The sequence below is a fragment of the Sparus aurata genome, unplaced genomic scaffold (genome assembly GCF_900880675.1).
Source record: "Sparus aurata unplaced genomic scaffold, fSpaAur1.1, whole genome shotgun sequence".
Lineage (NCBI taxonomy): Eukaryota > Metazoa > Chordata > Actinopteri > Spariformes > Sparidae > Sparus > Sparus aurata.
In genome coordinates this window covers 176,277-190,077 of record NW_022045100.1, presented here as the reverse complement: position 1 = coordinate 190,077, position 13,801 = coordinate 176,277, and the positions used below count along the sequence as shown (strand labels likewise).

At 42.6% G+C, this 13,801-nt stretch overlaps 1 long non-coding RNA gene across 2 annotated transcripts; it reads left to right on the top strand.

The window, feature by feature from the left end:
* Positions 1–1,620: 1,620 nt before the first annotated feature.
* On the top strand, positions 1,621–3,647 carry LOC115577519 (uncharacterized). Of its 2 annotated transcripts, none has more exons than XR_003983170.1 (4): positions 1,621–1,688; positions 2,582–2,742; positions 2,928–3,033; positions 3,117–3,647. It is a non-coding gene; the product is annotated as an uncharacterized LOC115577519 (long non-coding RNA). The 2 variants fall into 2 exon arrangements; XR_003983171.1 differs by having other exon boundaries at positions 1,648–1,688; positions 2,579–2,742.
* The last annotated feature ends 10,154 nt before the right edge of the window (positions 3,648–13,801 follow it).

Sequence of the window (13,801 nt, the reverse complement as noted above, 5' to 3'; positions counted from 1 at the left end):
TGTGTAGTGGAGTCGGTTTTTTGTTTAATGAGTCAGAACAATGAGGAGATGCTGAATGTGGAGCAGGCAGTGCAGCTCTTCATTCAGCTGGAAGGAGCACAGGCAGACCTGAGCATTGCCTGCATTTAAATGTAAATAGTTACATATAACTTTGTACATTTTTAAAATGTATGCACATTTTTAGCAAACAACAATTTATATTTGCATTATAAGTAATAGTGGTTTTCACAGTAAAAAAATCTAACTTTTTCCTACTCGGATTCTATGTTTTTTTTTGTGATTTTAGGTCCATTGTGTTAATACAGTATGTCAAAATGAAAAAATAACTGTACAGTCACACATGTGAGGTTGTGCTGAAAATAATGACACCAAGTAAATAGCTTTTAAGGTGAAATATAATGGCAAAATCAAAAATAGTCAAAAACAGCCAATTATACCATGGAATATCGGATTTCACAACAAACCTAAATATTCCTGATGTCACACCTTCAAACACAGCCTCATTTGGCCATCCATAAAAAGCTACTTAACCTCCCACTTTTCTATAGGAACACATATTTCCTACGGGCAATGCACTAGTTTCCAATAATTCACAGGAGGCTTTGAACCTGTCCGGCTGGTGATCAGATCCCATCTGACTGTCCTCGCCGCTATCAGTCTGTCTCTGCACTCCTTCTGATTCTCTCTGTTGTCGCCAAAGGAAATTGAGGGTTTTTTGACTCCAGCTTAACGAAGCATATCTCTCATCAGCAGCTCCAGCCTCTTGGTGGCCCTCGGTCTTCCACTGTGGGGACTTTAATTGAATTCAACCAAACTCTCACAAGGTAGATGTCCAGGTAGCTCAGTGGATTAGTGCACTGTCATGAAGTTCTGAGAGGGTTTGGTTCTTGGGTCAGTCTTAGTTTTGAATACCGCTCTTCAAATAAAACAGTCAAAAGCTCCTGACTCTTGCTGCTCAGAAGAACGAGTGAAAACCTCAAACATGAAAACATTCCCACAGCTCAGCCTGGATTTGATCCCTGGACTGTAGGTATCAACAGTAGTAGCATTTCATCCTGCTGAGCTATTTCTCTGCACAGTTGCATCAGTTCACAGAAGTTATAACATGAATAAATGTGCAGGAGAGCAATAATTTGTCTTTTTTACAATATAAAGATTAACAGAGGATTGAACCCAAAACCTCACAGTCTGAAGGCTGCAGTGTAACAAACATTTACAATCATGAAAACATAATTTCAGCCGTTGATCTTAAATTCTGCTTCCGTCTAGTGGTTTGTTGCTCCTGTGTAAAAAGGTGTTTCTAAAAGGTTTCCACCTTCCACCACCTTTTCAGTGAAAGACAGCCCTAAGACTATACAATCTTTGATGATGCTCACCTGTTTCTAAAAGGTGGGACTGTGCGTTTAATTTGTTTGTGTTGTTGATCCTGGAGAGACATGATCTCATTTTGGTTGTACTTCTCTTGTTGGTACAACTAAATGACAATAAAGCTTTGAATGATTGAAGCAAAGTGTCCAGAATGAGGAGCTAGATTTGTTCAAAGATAATCAAACCCCCCCGCCACACAAACACAGAAATGGTACATTTAGGGGATGTGCAGCCAATCAAGCCACCTGTAGCCTATAAAGGTGAGCTGCTGCCACACAGTCAGTCTTTTGTTCCTCAGTCTGGCGTGCGTACCTGCTCAGGTGAGTGATGTCGTGACTTGGTGTTGGTTGATGTGATGCTACTTTAGGTTTGGACAAATTCTGGGAGCTGCTGTTGGGTTGTGGATCACATATGTTGCTCTATTTAATGATAATTATGGTTGACTGTCACTTATGATGCTGCTAAAGAGAACTTTGGTTAAATCAAATATAATTTACCATCATGAATTTCCTTTGTAAAGTCACCAGTCTGAGTTTGTTACTAAATATTTCTGTTTTCTTTTATAGGAAACCTAATGAACCATTTCCAAATCATCACGCTCAATCTTCAATAAAATAACTGAACAGAAACTTAAATCCTGAACTTTTGATTATAATAGTTCATCTATGGTGGTTAGTTTATCTGCACCGGCAAGTTTTTCAGGAGAGCTGAAGTCAGCCGATCCTCCTTTACAAGATTTCTTAGAATAAAAAAATCTTCTGAAAGTAGTTTCCTGACCTTTGACCTTATATCAAATCAACTCATTCATAGCTTAGTTCCTCATTGTCTTTGCATCTTCCTGATGGCTCACTCACCTCCAGATCATATATTCATGAGTTTTTTTAATACCAGACATCAGCTGGACAGTCAACTCTAGTTGTGAACCATGTTTACAACTTTATTTGACCTTTATTTCACAATAATACAGGCCTCACCTGTAGGGAGTGTTTTTCCTCCATAACAGGCTGACGGATGATTTAGTGTTAAATGTATTTTTAATGTTTCCAAAATATCAATTTACATGTCAGTTTATGAAATAAGGTACAGACGGATGGCAGCATTCCAGGGACAACTTTAATATAAATATAGAAAAAGATGACAGTAGTTTTGCGTGTTGCTCCTCTTTGTCCTCACAGAACCTCAGATGAGTTAATTTCTTCTTCTGGTCCAGCAGCTTGTTGCTGTAGATCTGCCAGGTGTGCACCTGCACAGCAGAGAAGCCGAAGATGAGGCGATGCAGACGAGCCTTGAGTTGATCATGGAGATAACCAGGTAGCTGATGTTGTTGCGGGGCAGCGCCAAGAAGCAGAAGACTGTCGGGGTGATGCTGAGCAGGTAAGGGTACTCCCACTGGTAGGGAGAGGCTACCACCTTGTGGGACACCAGGCTCAGCTGACTTACTGTCACCTGAGAATGAAAAGACAACAGTCACAACAAGTACAAAATAAACCGTTTCAAGGTTTATGTCAATGTCTAAGGCCTGTGGTGTGCCGTCTGATTCTGTCTGCATTTAATTTTAGATGTTCAGGCGAAACACAGCCCTGCACGATGAAAAGAGGACCTCGGGACCAGGAACTTTAAAACAAACTGCCCAGCTGATGCCTGAAGCAGTCCACTGGTGAAAAGGTAGGTGTCGTGTAATGGGAACTAAGTTTTTATTTGCCAATTCTAGTTGTATAAAAGTAAACTAACTTTGTTTCTTCTGCCAGGTGCATCAGATCCAGAAAGAATTCACCGTTATGTCTTTCTACACTAAAAACTTCATACCCATTAAACAATATTAACATTTAAACATGCTTAAAATGTAGAATGTCTAGAAGATGACACAGCAGCCTTTTTACAATAAAATGTGTTCATCTGTTTGAACCCCTCGTCTTCTACGTAAACTATGACAAAGACTACTCGTCTGAAAAAATCCGTTTTTATTAATGATTTTAAAATAACTTTCAATATGTCAACTATCAATGCATTTCCAACAATAGTAAATTTGGAAATGAAAGGGGCTGCTGTGTCATCTTGTGATTCTTTAAGCATGTTTAAATGTTGTTTGCTTAATGGGTATGGAAGTTATTTGGTACTTGCAATGTCCAAATGTTAACAGAAAACCTATTTTGACATTTTACTCGAAGTCTGTTTTCCTGTGTTTGTATTAGATTATAAATTGTTCATGAGCGTGTTCACACCAAACAAACTTTATTTGACTTCCTCTTAACAAAATATTACAATATTTTTGGATCACATTAAGCTAATTTTTTATTTCCATGAAATGCATCATACAAACTGCACAAACATTTCTGCTCAAAATCTGACTCAATTATTTTATTTCATGGATCTAAGACAGATACTAGTACTGGATGCTAAATCAAAGCAAAGGACAAACACTCATCTGCATTTCACTTGAGACACTTTTTAGGTTACAAAATTGGCAATCTGAAGATGTCAATTTGGGCTCTCCGAAACTGTGATGAGAGCATTTGTTGAGGGATGACACTGTAACAGCAAAAAGAACGGACGGTGCTGGAAGTTGCTGCCATCTGTGCCCGTCGCTCTCGGACCCGCTCGAGAAGCCATAGTGGGAATCTGAAAGCAGAACGCGAGACGTTTAACACAAATATTACATGTTCAGACAAAAAGCAGCAGGAAAACTACAGACAAAGAAGTGGTTCAAAGTTGGAAGCAAAGTGTGATGATGAAAATCAAGTCAAGGCAAATGTTTCTAACGATTTAATGCTGTGCACCATCGTCCAAAGTACAGCAAAAAAAGTAGAGCAAAAAAACCCCCACAAATTTCGCATCCAGTTTGAAGAAATAAAGCACAAAATAACACACAAACTAAAGTTCAGGTTCAGGCACCTGACATCCAGGTAGCTCAGTGTGTTGGAGGACTGTCATGAATTTCTGAGATTGTGAGTTTGATCCTTGAGTCAGTCTGAGTTTTGAAGACACATCTTAAGATAAGAGTCAAAAGCAGGACCTTCAGGGGGTCGTCTGGAGGTTGTTGGTTGGAATTCTGACTCTTTATAAAGTTGCTGCTCAGAAGAACGAGTGAAAAACTCTGAGAGACTCTTTGCACTTGTTGTCCTGTCAGCTCAGCAGGGTGACACTGGGATTACAAATTTTGAGGTTGTGGGTTTGATTCTTGATTGTGAGTGTTGAGGTTTAAAAGAGTGAAATCCAACAGAAACACAGAGCTTCTATCAGCTTTGTAAGCTCAGGCTGGTAGAAGCCTGGTCAGCTGTTCTGAAGTTGTGGGTTCAATCCCTGGGTAGTTCAGCTGATTTTTAAACCTGATGTCCACAAGAATATAGAAGGGACAAACTTATTCAGGCCCACATCTGTTTGTTAAGAATAAAGAGTGGTAGAAATACCCACAATCCTTTGCTGCAGTAAATAAAGAGCTGCCACACAGTTAAAGTAGTCAGTACAACAGCACAACTTCAGCAAACCTGTTTCTTCAACACGTATGAATATTGATTTGTTATCGGATCAGCACACATGAGATCAGATGAGATGATTGAAAACACGACACACGATCACTGAAATGTTTCTCCTCTGCTAAAGTAGCTGAATATAAAATTCTACTTGTATCATCATCATGCTGTCTCTGTCAGTGCGCTGGTGGAAAGTAATTGAGTACTTTTACTACAATTAGTCATCAAATGAATTTCTGTATTTTTAGAAATCTTCTAATATGTGTCCAGGTGAAATTGCAAATAATTAATATTGTTTTCATGCTATATTAAAAGGAACCAGAACACATGAACTAACAGTCTAATGATTTGAGATGTGGACCTCAAGAACCTCGTTAGATTGTCCCGAACACAGTTTAGATGCTTCCTGTGGTTGTTAACAATCATTTACAACAATCTGAGAAGGTTTTTTTTTTACGACAGCAGAGGACAAACACGAACACCAACATGTTACAAGTCACATCAACAGCCAGGAGGCGAAGAGGGAGAGACAACCCCCAGACTCCATTATGAAATCTCTCAATTTAGTGAGTTTTTGAGTTAGGAGACACTTTACAAACTCTATGAAGCTGTTTGTGACTGATTCTTCATCATTTGGGCCTTCATGTAAATTCGGCATGTGTTAGCTCGTTGTGGGTCGTGCTGCAGCCCCGTCAGTCTAACAGGAAGACTCCCAGTCAGTCACACGCCTCTCTGGGTGTTTCCTCCTCAGAGTTTAGTTTCACTTTCTCTGACTGGTGTGTTGCAGATAGTTTTCTCCGTCTGAACCTCCAGCTGAAGGTAATGTAATGAATCTGACATGTTCGACTCGCTAACACAACCTCTACGTTTCATTGTTACACCGGCAACAGCACAAAAAGTAAAGCTTGGTTGTTTATTTTTCCAATCTCACGAGTTTAAACTCGGAGCGTCCGGACACACATCCGCCATTTTGTGTCTGCCTGAATCAGCCTGTGGAGGAGGCCGAGACGAGCCGCCGCTCTCCCGCTGTGTGACGCACTAAACGCGGCTGGAGAGCAGCTGTTGGTGTCGGTGAATAATCTGTGGTTGCATTTACAGTCCAGGACTGATGAGGAGGCAGTAAGAGGACATCCAGGAGTCTGAAGGTTTATTTAATTAATACAAATATAACTTCATCACTGAACAGCAGTCAGCAGGAACACGTCGGCTCTCAGTGTTAGTACTTAAAGTGCCCGTTACGTTACTCGAGTATTTCTGCTCCTGATTACTTCTCAGAGGAAGAGATTCTAATTTTTACTTTGCAGATAAATGTTTTAAATAAACAGCAGATGACCAGATTGACTCTTTTAGATTCAAAGATATCAGAGAAACGTGTGTGTTGACTCCGCCACAGCGTCATGACGTCATCTAGTGGTCTGATCCAAGTCCAGCAGCTGATGTTCTGACAGGAGACATGACGTCAGTGAGAGACGTCATAGCCTCTACAGACAAAACCCACCTGAACACACCTGAGACTTTCATATTTTATAATAACACAACAGGTTATTAGAACAATTTCTGCCTCTTGGTTAAATCAACTTGTCAGTATTTTTTTAAAATCAGTTATTTAACACTCCAAGCTCCACAGAAAGTCTCCAAAGTCATGTACAGAAGAACAGTGACTGTTTTTATACCCTTTAAAATGTGATCATGTTTATGTAGAAATGACATAAATAAAATTCAGACTAAATATTATAAAACATATAATGAGAGATCATCCTCTGGAGTCACTGGTGTTACTGTGTGACAAAAGTCTTTTATTTTGAAATGAAACTTAGACTGATGACATCCTTTTCCTTCCTTCAGATCTGTGAAGACAGGTCCTGGATCAGTCCACTGTCTCTTTTCTGTCAGAAGACATTTTCACATTTGTCTCCTGGTTTCACGTCACTGCTGTGAGCGACTTTATTAGTAGAGAACAGTAAAAAACAGAATACAAATGATTTAATGACATGATTTAGTTTTGGTTTGATGTCCTGTTGCAGCCATTTAGTGAACTATGAATTGATAGAGTCAGTGAGTTGTGGAATAATGTGCTCTGAGTTTAAATGTTAGAAGAGGAAGTCGACTTTCAGACATTTTGTCCTTCAAGAGTGTTTCTGACCCAAAGGCTGATTTCAGTTGATGTGCAGATGAATGATTTGTGTTTCCTCTCCAGATGAAAGTGTGTGTGAGATGAGCAGCATGAATCAGTGTGAGAACAGAGAGGAGGGAGGCCCTCCCTCTAAAACCACTGGACCTGGACCTGAACCTGAACCTAGACCTGGACCTGGACCTGAGCCCAGCTGTGTGTCCTTCAAAAGTGATTGGTCAAATCATCGTTACATTGGTTATAGAGGACAACCAGCTCCTGCTGTAAAGAGGTGAGCTGTTAATAACATTAATATGTGACTGATTCATGTTTTAACTGTGGAGAAAGATGTTTTTTGAAACCTGATGTTTATTTTCAGCTTCTTTCTTCTTCACCTAAATGTATCTTCTCACTTTAGAAAGCTGCCCAATAGAACCAGTCTTCAACTCTTCATTTCACTTTATTGAATTAGTTTGATCCAATATTCTCTGAAGGTTTATTCCTGATGTTTCCACTATTTTATGGACAGAAGTTTCTGTGTCTGAAGACTAGAAAGTGAATTAAAATCTCTGGTAGTCTTCTTCTCTGTCCAACAGGAGACCAGCCTCCACTGGACCTGAACCTGAGCCCAGCTGTGTGTCCTTCAGAAGTGACTGGTCAAAGGACATTTTTATTGAATTTAAACACGAACATTCCTCAGACAAACAGTAAGTTATTGTCATGTTGCTCTCTGTTGATGTTTGTCCTCATTAAATCCAGTCTGACCAGTTGTCCTGATGGTCTTCATGTTCTCAGAGTGATGATGGAGGTCAGAGCAAGATTAGTATTAAAGGTCCCATATTATACTGTTTTTCATCAATTTCACACAGCTGTCAGAGGTCCAACAAATCTGTATTCGATATGTATTGCCCCAAACACATCCATGGTCCTGAACTCCAGCTGTCTAAAAGTCGCTCTGTTCACAGCACTCTGTTTCTGTGCCTGCACCTTTAAATGCTAATGAGCTGCGTCTGTCAACGCCTACTTGGGGAGCCTTGCCTGCTATGTCACTCTCAGGGAGGGGAAGCCCCTTATGCTAACGGTAGCATGCGCTAATGTTTATGGTGGATGTAACACTATGGCTCGCGGAGATTGTTTGACCCAGAATCGGACCCAGAAGTAGAGGCTCCGGAAGAAGTACAGACTCTGCGGCTGCAGCAGGACGTTTCAGAATGGTTAGTTTGGCGGAATAATATTAGTTTGTTTGTATGTGTTGTTACAGCTACTGCCATGTAGAAAGGCTGTTTCCAGACTTTCTACTGTGACAACAAAGCTCCCTCGTAATATTATTAACATCAAACTCGCTTCAAACGCCATTGCATAGCGGACCGAAGCAGAGCTAACTAGTTAGCCAGTTTCAAGCTGACTTCACCATACTCGTCAGCAACTGTAAATGCTATCAAACCGCGGCGACACTTATCGCTGGCTCGGGTGCAGTTGCTGGGTCCAGTATGGTTGAGACTGATCCTTTTAGGAGGGTCAGTGTCGAGGCAAAGCCAGCTTTGTATTGACTCTCGTTACTGAAGCAGTCCGACGTGAGGTGGTTAGCACACACATACAAGCTAACACAAACCGCAGCCGGCACGTTGTCATTAAAAATGAAACACGACCACTGTCTCTTCTGTTGTTCTGTAGCTGGGACAGAATATAGGCACTTCTGTTGATTTATACACCAACAACAGAGCAACTGCGTGTCTAGCTCTGAGCGACAACGTTGTGAAACACTGCTGTCTGGTGAGCACACACATACAGCACTTTGGGAACTGCTGTGGGTACATTCCCTTTAAAAATAAAATCCATCCATTGAGTCCTCAAGACCCCCGATGAGGGAGGTTTAAAAAGACTCTGGTGCTCGTTAGTGCAGCCAACGACAGAGCAACCGCTTCTTCCCAGTCGTACATTCGCCATTTTCTAACCGAGCGGAAAAAAATGGCGCCATTTAGATAATTCCTTCGTGTGTGGCAAACCTTCACCTGAGGCGGTGCCACCAACCTAGGGGGACACGTCTAAACTGTCGGTGACGTCACTGACAGACTATCTTCAACTGGCCTGTGTAAGCACACATTTTCTTAAGGCGGAGAAAGCAAAAAAGGGAGAGGATGAACTTTTTTCATACCAGGGGGGATTGTAGACAGGCCGGGGATGCAGATTATTGATAGAAAACCGCTCTAAGGTGTATTTTGCATAATATGGGACCTTTAAAGGACAGGTTCACATTTCTTCATATCCGTCCCTCAACAACTCTGACAGGACAGTGTTCCTCCTGTGGACAAACAGCAGTGACTCACCTCTCGCTGAAATCTGAGCTCTGCTGCTGAGGAGAGGAAGGGCTGTGTGTTATATCTGACGTTACAAGGGCCCGACCCATCTGGACTTCATGGGGCCGGTACCGAAACCCATATTAAGGGCTCTATCTTGCACTCAGCGCAATTGACTTTGTACACTGGCGCTTTTGTAATTCCTATTTTGCATTCGGTGCACATTGGAATTTTCCCTCCGCAGACGCACGTCCTTAAATTAGGGAATGACTTTGCGCTCCTGGGGGCGGTTCAGCGAAAAGAGGAGGCGTGTTCCGGCGCAAACGTTCACTGGTGCTATTTTGCCGTTTCAGAAAACACTTGCGCCACAGACCAGGAAAAACCTAGTCTAAAGTCAGTGGCGCTTATTCAGATGCTATTTTAAGGGCGCATGCTTGGCCATAATGTAGCGTGTGCTTAACGTGCATACATCTGCAAGGAAGCAGTTCCCGTTTTTGCAAACCATACAAAAAAAAGGTTGAAAAGATTTAAACAGAAGAACTCATTCTTTTTCCCTCTGATATGCGACGCGCCCACCGTAGCCGTGAGGGTCTGGGAGTGGCAATGCGCGATGTGCTCCTAGTGGAGCGGGCGGACGGAGATGGAGTTGGGGGAGGAGGAGGAAGGTGCACAACAGGAGCAGGTGGTGCGTTTGGAGACTTGAGGCGATGCGCCTGAGAGGCCGCAGCAACATCGCCACCCGGTCAAGACGGGCATTAATACCTTGCCGCATCCCGGACAGTGCGGTCCGGTCTGACAATGCTGCCATGGCGTGTAGTGGGTCTGGATCCTCTGCACCTTGGTGTTTGCGCTGCTCCCTCATGAGCTGGCCATTGCGCACTGCTCGGCCCGTGCGCACTGCTCCTGAGGCCAGGTGCGATGTCCTGGGGATGCCAGCCGTAGAAACAATTGTGGCAATTTCCTCCCACGCCCGTTTAACAAAAGATAATTTGGATGGATTTCTCTTAAACCCATACAAGGCCACTTCTCGGTCTTTTACTGCCCTGACGAGAATGTCGGTCTCCTCGGCTGTGAACCGCTCCTGGCGTGCGCCTGGCAAATTCGCCATTATAATAGCAATGCGCCATGGAACAAGCGCGCCTGCTTTTAAAGGGAGTGTGAGATGACGCTCTGATTGGTTTATTGCACGTTACGCCCAAACCACACCTATGAATAATGTAGCTACTTCAGACCAACCCATTTTAGATTTGCGCTGGGCGCAAGAGTCATTTATCCCGCTGGCATAATAGCAACAGCGCCTGAGATCCGCCCACAAAGCTACTTGCGCTTTGCGTTTGATACTTGCGTTTCAGATCGTTAAGATAGGGCCCTAAGAGTAAAAAACTCTGATAACTGATAAATCGGCTGATTAGATAGAAAACTTATTTTCTGATCTTTAAAATATAGTTCAAACACTTGAGACAAAGATATGAACTGAAGACAGAACATTTCACTGTTTTACAATATTTATTGAATATGCAAAAATAAAGTTTTACAAATACATCTAAAGTTATGTGGAGCATTTTGAAAGTATTTTTTTCTTACTGTAAGTCATTTCTACATGAATATAGCTTATATTTACAAATGATGAATTCATTATGATCTTTATATTTAGGCTGTCGTGTCGTTAATCACCCAAAACGTGATTTTGTACGAAAAACAAACCAGTAATTTAGTGATTTGGTGTCAGATTCAAAGTTTTGCAGACACAATGTCACTTATTCTTCATGATTCCTCCACAGAGTCGACCAGGAGAGCTCAGAGGTTCCCAGAGGTCCGTCTGTCCAGCAGCATCAGACACACCTGGACTCCATATTTATGGTCTGTACATGAACAACAACTACTTTTACATCCAGTCTTTTCGCCATAATCTCCATGCTGAACTTTACAGACCAGCGGGGAATCTTTCCAACATAGATCTGATGTTAAAAGTTGTCATTCACATGATGTTCTGTTTCAGCTGCTGGAGGAGAACATTGTCACTTTTGTGAAGAAGGAGTTGAAGAAGGTCCAGAAGATTCTGAGTTCAGATTACTCAGAATGCTTAGAGAATCAGAGGGAGGATGAGGAGGTGTTGGACGGTGAGGATGAAGAGCAGAGGAGGAGCAGCAGAGAGGCATTTCTGAAGATCACACTTCACTTCCTGAGGAGAATGAAGCAGGAGGAGCTGGCTGACCGTCTGCAAAGAAGTAAGATGATTTCGCTAAAGATTTAACATGATGGATCAATGAGATAATTTGTCTCAACAGATGGAGGAAAAACATGGAAAACATGTTCATATGTGTTACTTTAGGGGAAGGACATGGTCATATTTTCTTTATAGATAACTTGATCTTTTTTCTTGTGTGTTCATTTAGAACATCTTGCTGCAGTTTGTCGGCGTGAACTTAAATCTACCCTTCAAAAGAAGTTCCAGTGTGTGTTTGAGGGGATCGCTAAAGCAGGAAACCCAACCCTTCTGAATCAGATCTACACAGAGCTCTACATCACAGAGGGAGGGACTGCAGAGGTCAATGATGAACATGAGGTCAGACAGATTGAAACAGCATCCAGGAAACCACACAGACCAGAATCAACAATCAGACAAGAAGACATCTTTAAAGCCTCACCTGGAAGAGACGAACCGATCAGAACAGTGATGACAAAGGGAGTGGCTGGCATCGGGAAAACAGTCTTAACTCAGAAGTTCACTCTGGACTGGGCTGAAGACAAAGACAACCAGGACATACAGTTCACATTTCCATTTACTTTCAGAGAGCTGAATGTGCTGAAAGAGAAAAAGTTTAGCTTGGTGGAACTTGTTCATCACTTCTTTACTGAAACCAAAGAAATCTGCAGCTTTGAAGAGTTCCAGGTTGTGTTCATCTTTGACGGTCTGGATGAGTGTCGACCTCCTCTGGACTTCCACAACACTGAGACCCTGACTGATGTTACAGAGTCCACCTCAGTGGATGTGCTGCTGACAAACCTCATCCGGGGGAAACTGCTTCCCTCTGCTCGCCTCTGGATAACCACGCGACCTGCAGCAGCCAATCAGATCCCTCCTGGGTGTGTTGACATGGTGACAGAGGTCAGAGGGTTCACTGACCCACAGAAGGTGGAGTACTTCAGGAAGAGATTCAGACATGATGAGCAGGCCAGCAGAATCATCTCCCACATCAAGACATCAAGAAGCCTCCACATCATGTGCCACATCCCAGTCTTCTGCTGGATCACTGCTACAGTTCTGGAGAATGTGTTGAAGACCAGACAGACAGGAGAGCTGCCCAAGACCCTGACTGAGATGTACATCCACTTCCTGGTGGTTCAGACCAAAGTGAAGAATGTCAAGTATGATGGAGGAGCTGAGACAGATCCACACTGGACTCCAGAGAGCAGGAAGATGATTGAGTCTCTGGGAAAACTGGCTTTTGAGCAGCTGCAGAAAGGAAACCTGATCTTCTATGAATCAGACCTGACAGAGTGTGGCATCGATATCAGAGCAGCCTCAGTGTACTCAGGAGTGTTCACAGAGATCTTTAAAGAGGAGAGAGGACTGTACCAGGACAAGGTGTTCTGCTTCGTTCATATGAGTGTTCAGGAGTTTCTGGCTGCTCTTCATGTCCATCTGACGTTCATGAACTCTAGAGTCAATCTGTCGGTAGAAGAAAAGCAGTCAACATCCTGGTGGTCCAAACTATTTGGATACAAACCTGACCCAACACATCTCATCAACTCCCTGGAGTCTGAAGCAAGAAAAAACGAAGTTGCATTGACACAGTACCTCCAGAGTTTTGTGGACGAGGCCTTACAGAGTCCAAATGGACACCTGGACTTGTTCCTCCGCTTCTTTCTGGGTCTTTCACTGGAGACCAATCAGACTCTCCTACGAGGTCTGCTGACACAGATACGAAGTTGCTCAGAGACCAATCAGAAAACAGTCGAGTACATGAAGAAGAAGGTCAGTGAGAATCTTTCTCCAGAGAGAAGCATCAATCTGTTCCACTGCCTGAATGAACTAAACAATCGTTCTCTAGTGGAGGAGATCCAGCAGTACCTGAGTTTAGGACATCTCTCCACAGATAAACTGTGTCCTGCTCAGTGGTCAGCTCTGGTCTTCATCTTACTGTCATCAGAAGAAGATCTGGACGTGTTTGACCTGAAGAAATACTCTGCTTCAGAGGAGGCTCTTCTGAGGCTGCTGCCAGTGGTCAAAGTCTCCAACAAAGTTCTGTAAGTGTGGAGAAGTTTTTTTCAGAATGCAGTTATTGTGCTGTTGTTGACCTAAATAGAAATTATTTACTTCATTATTCTTTATCCAGACTATGTGGCTGTGACCTCTCAGAGAGAAGCTGTGAAGCTCTGTCCTCAGTTCTCAGCCCCCAGTCCTCTAGTCTGAGAGAACTGGACCTGAGTAACAATAACCTGCAGGATTCAGGAGTGAAGCTACTTTCTGTTGGACTGAAGAGTCCACAATGTAGACTTGAAACTCTAAGGTCAGATAGTCCATAGTTTGTCTCAAATTATTTTTGTATTTC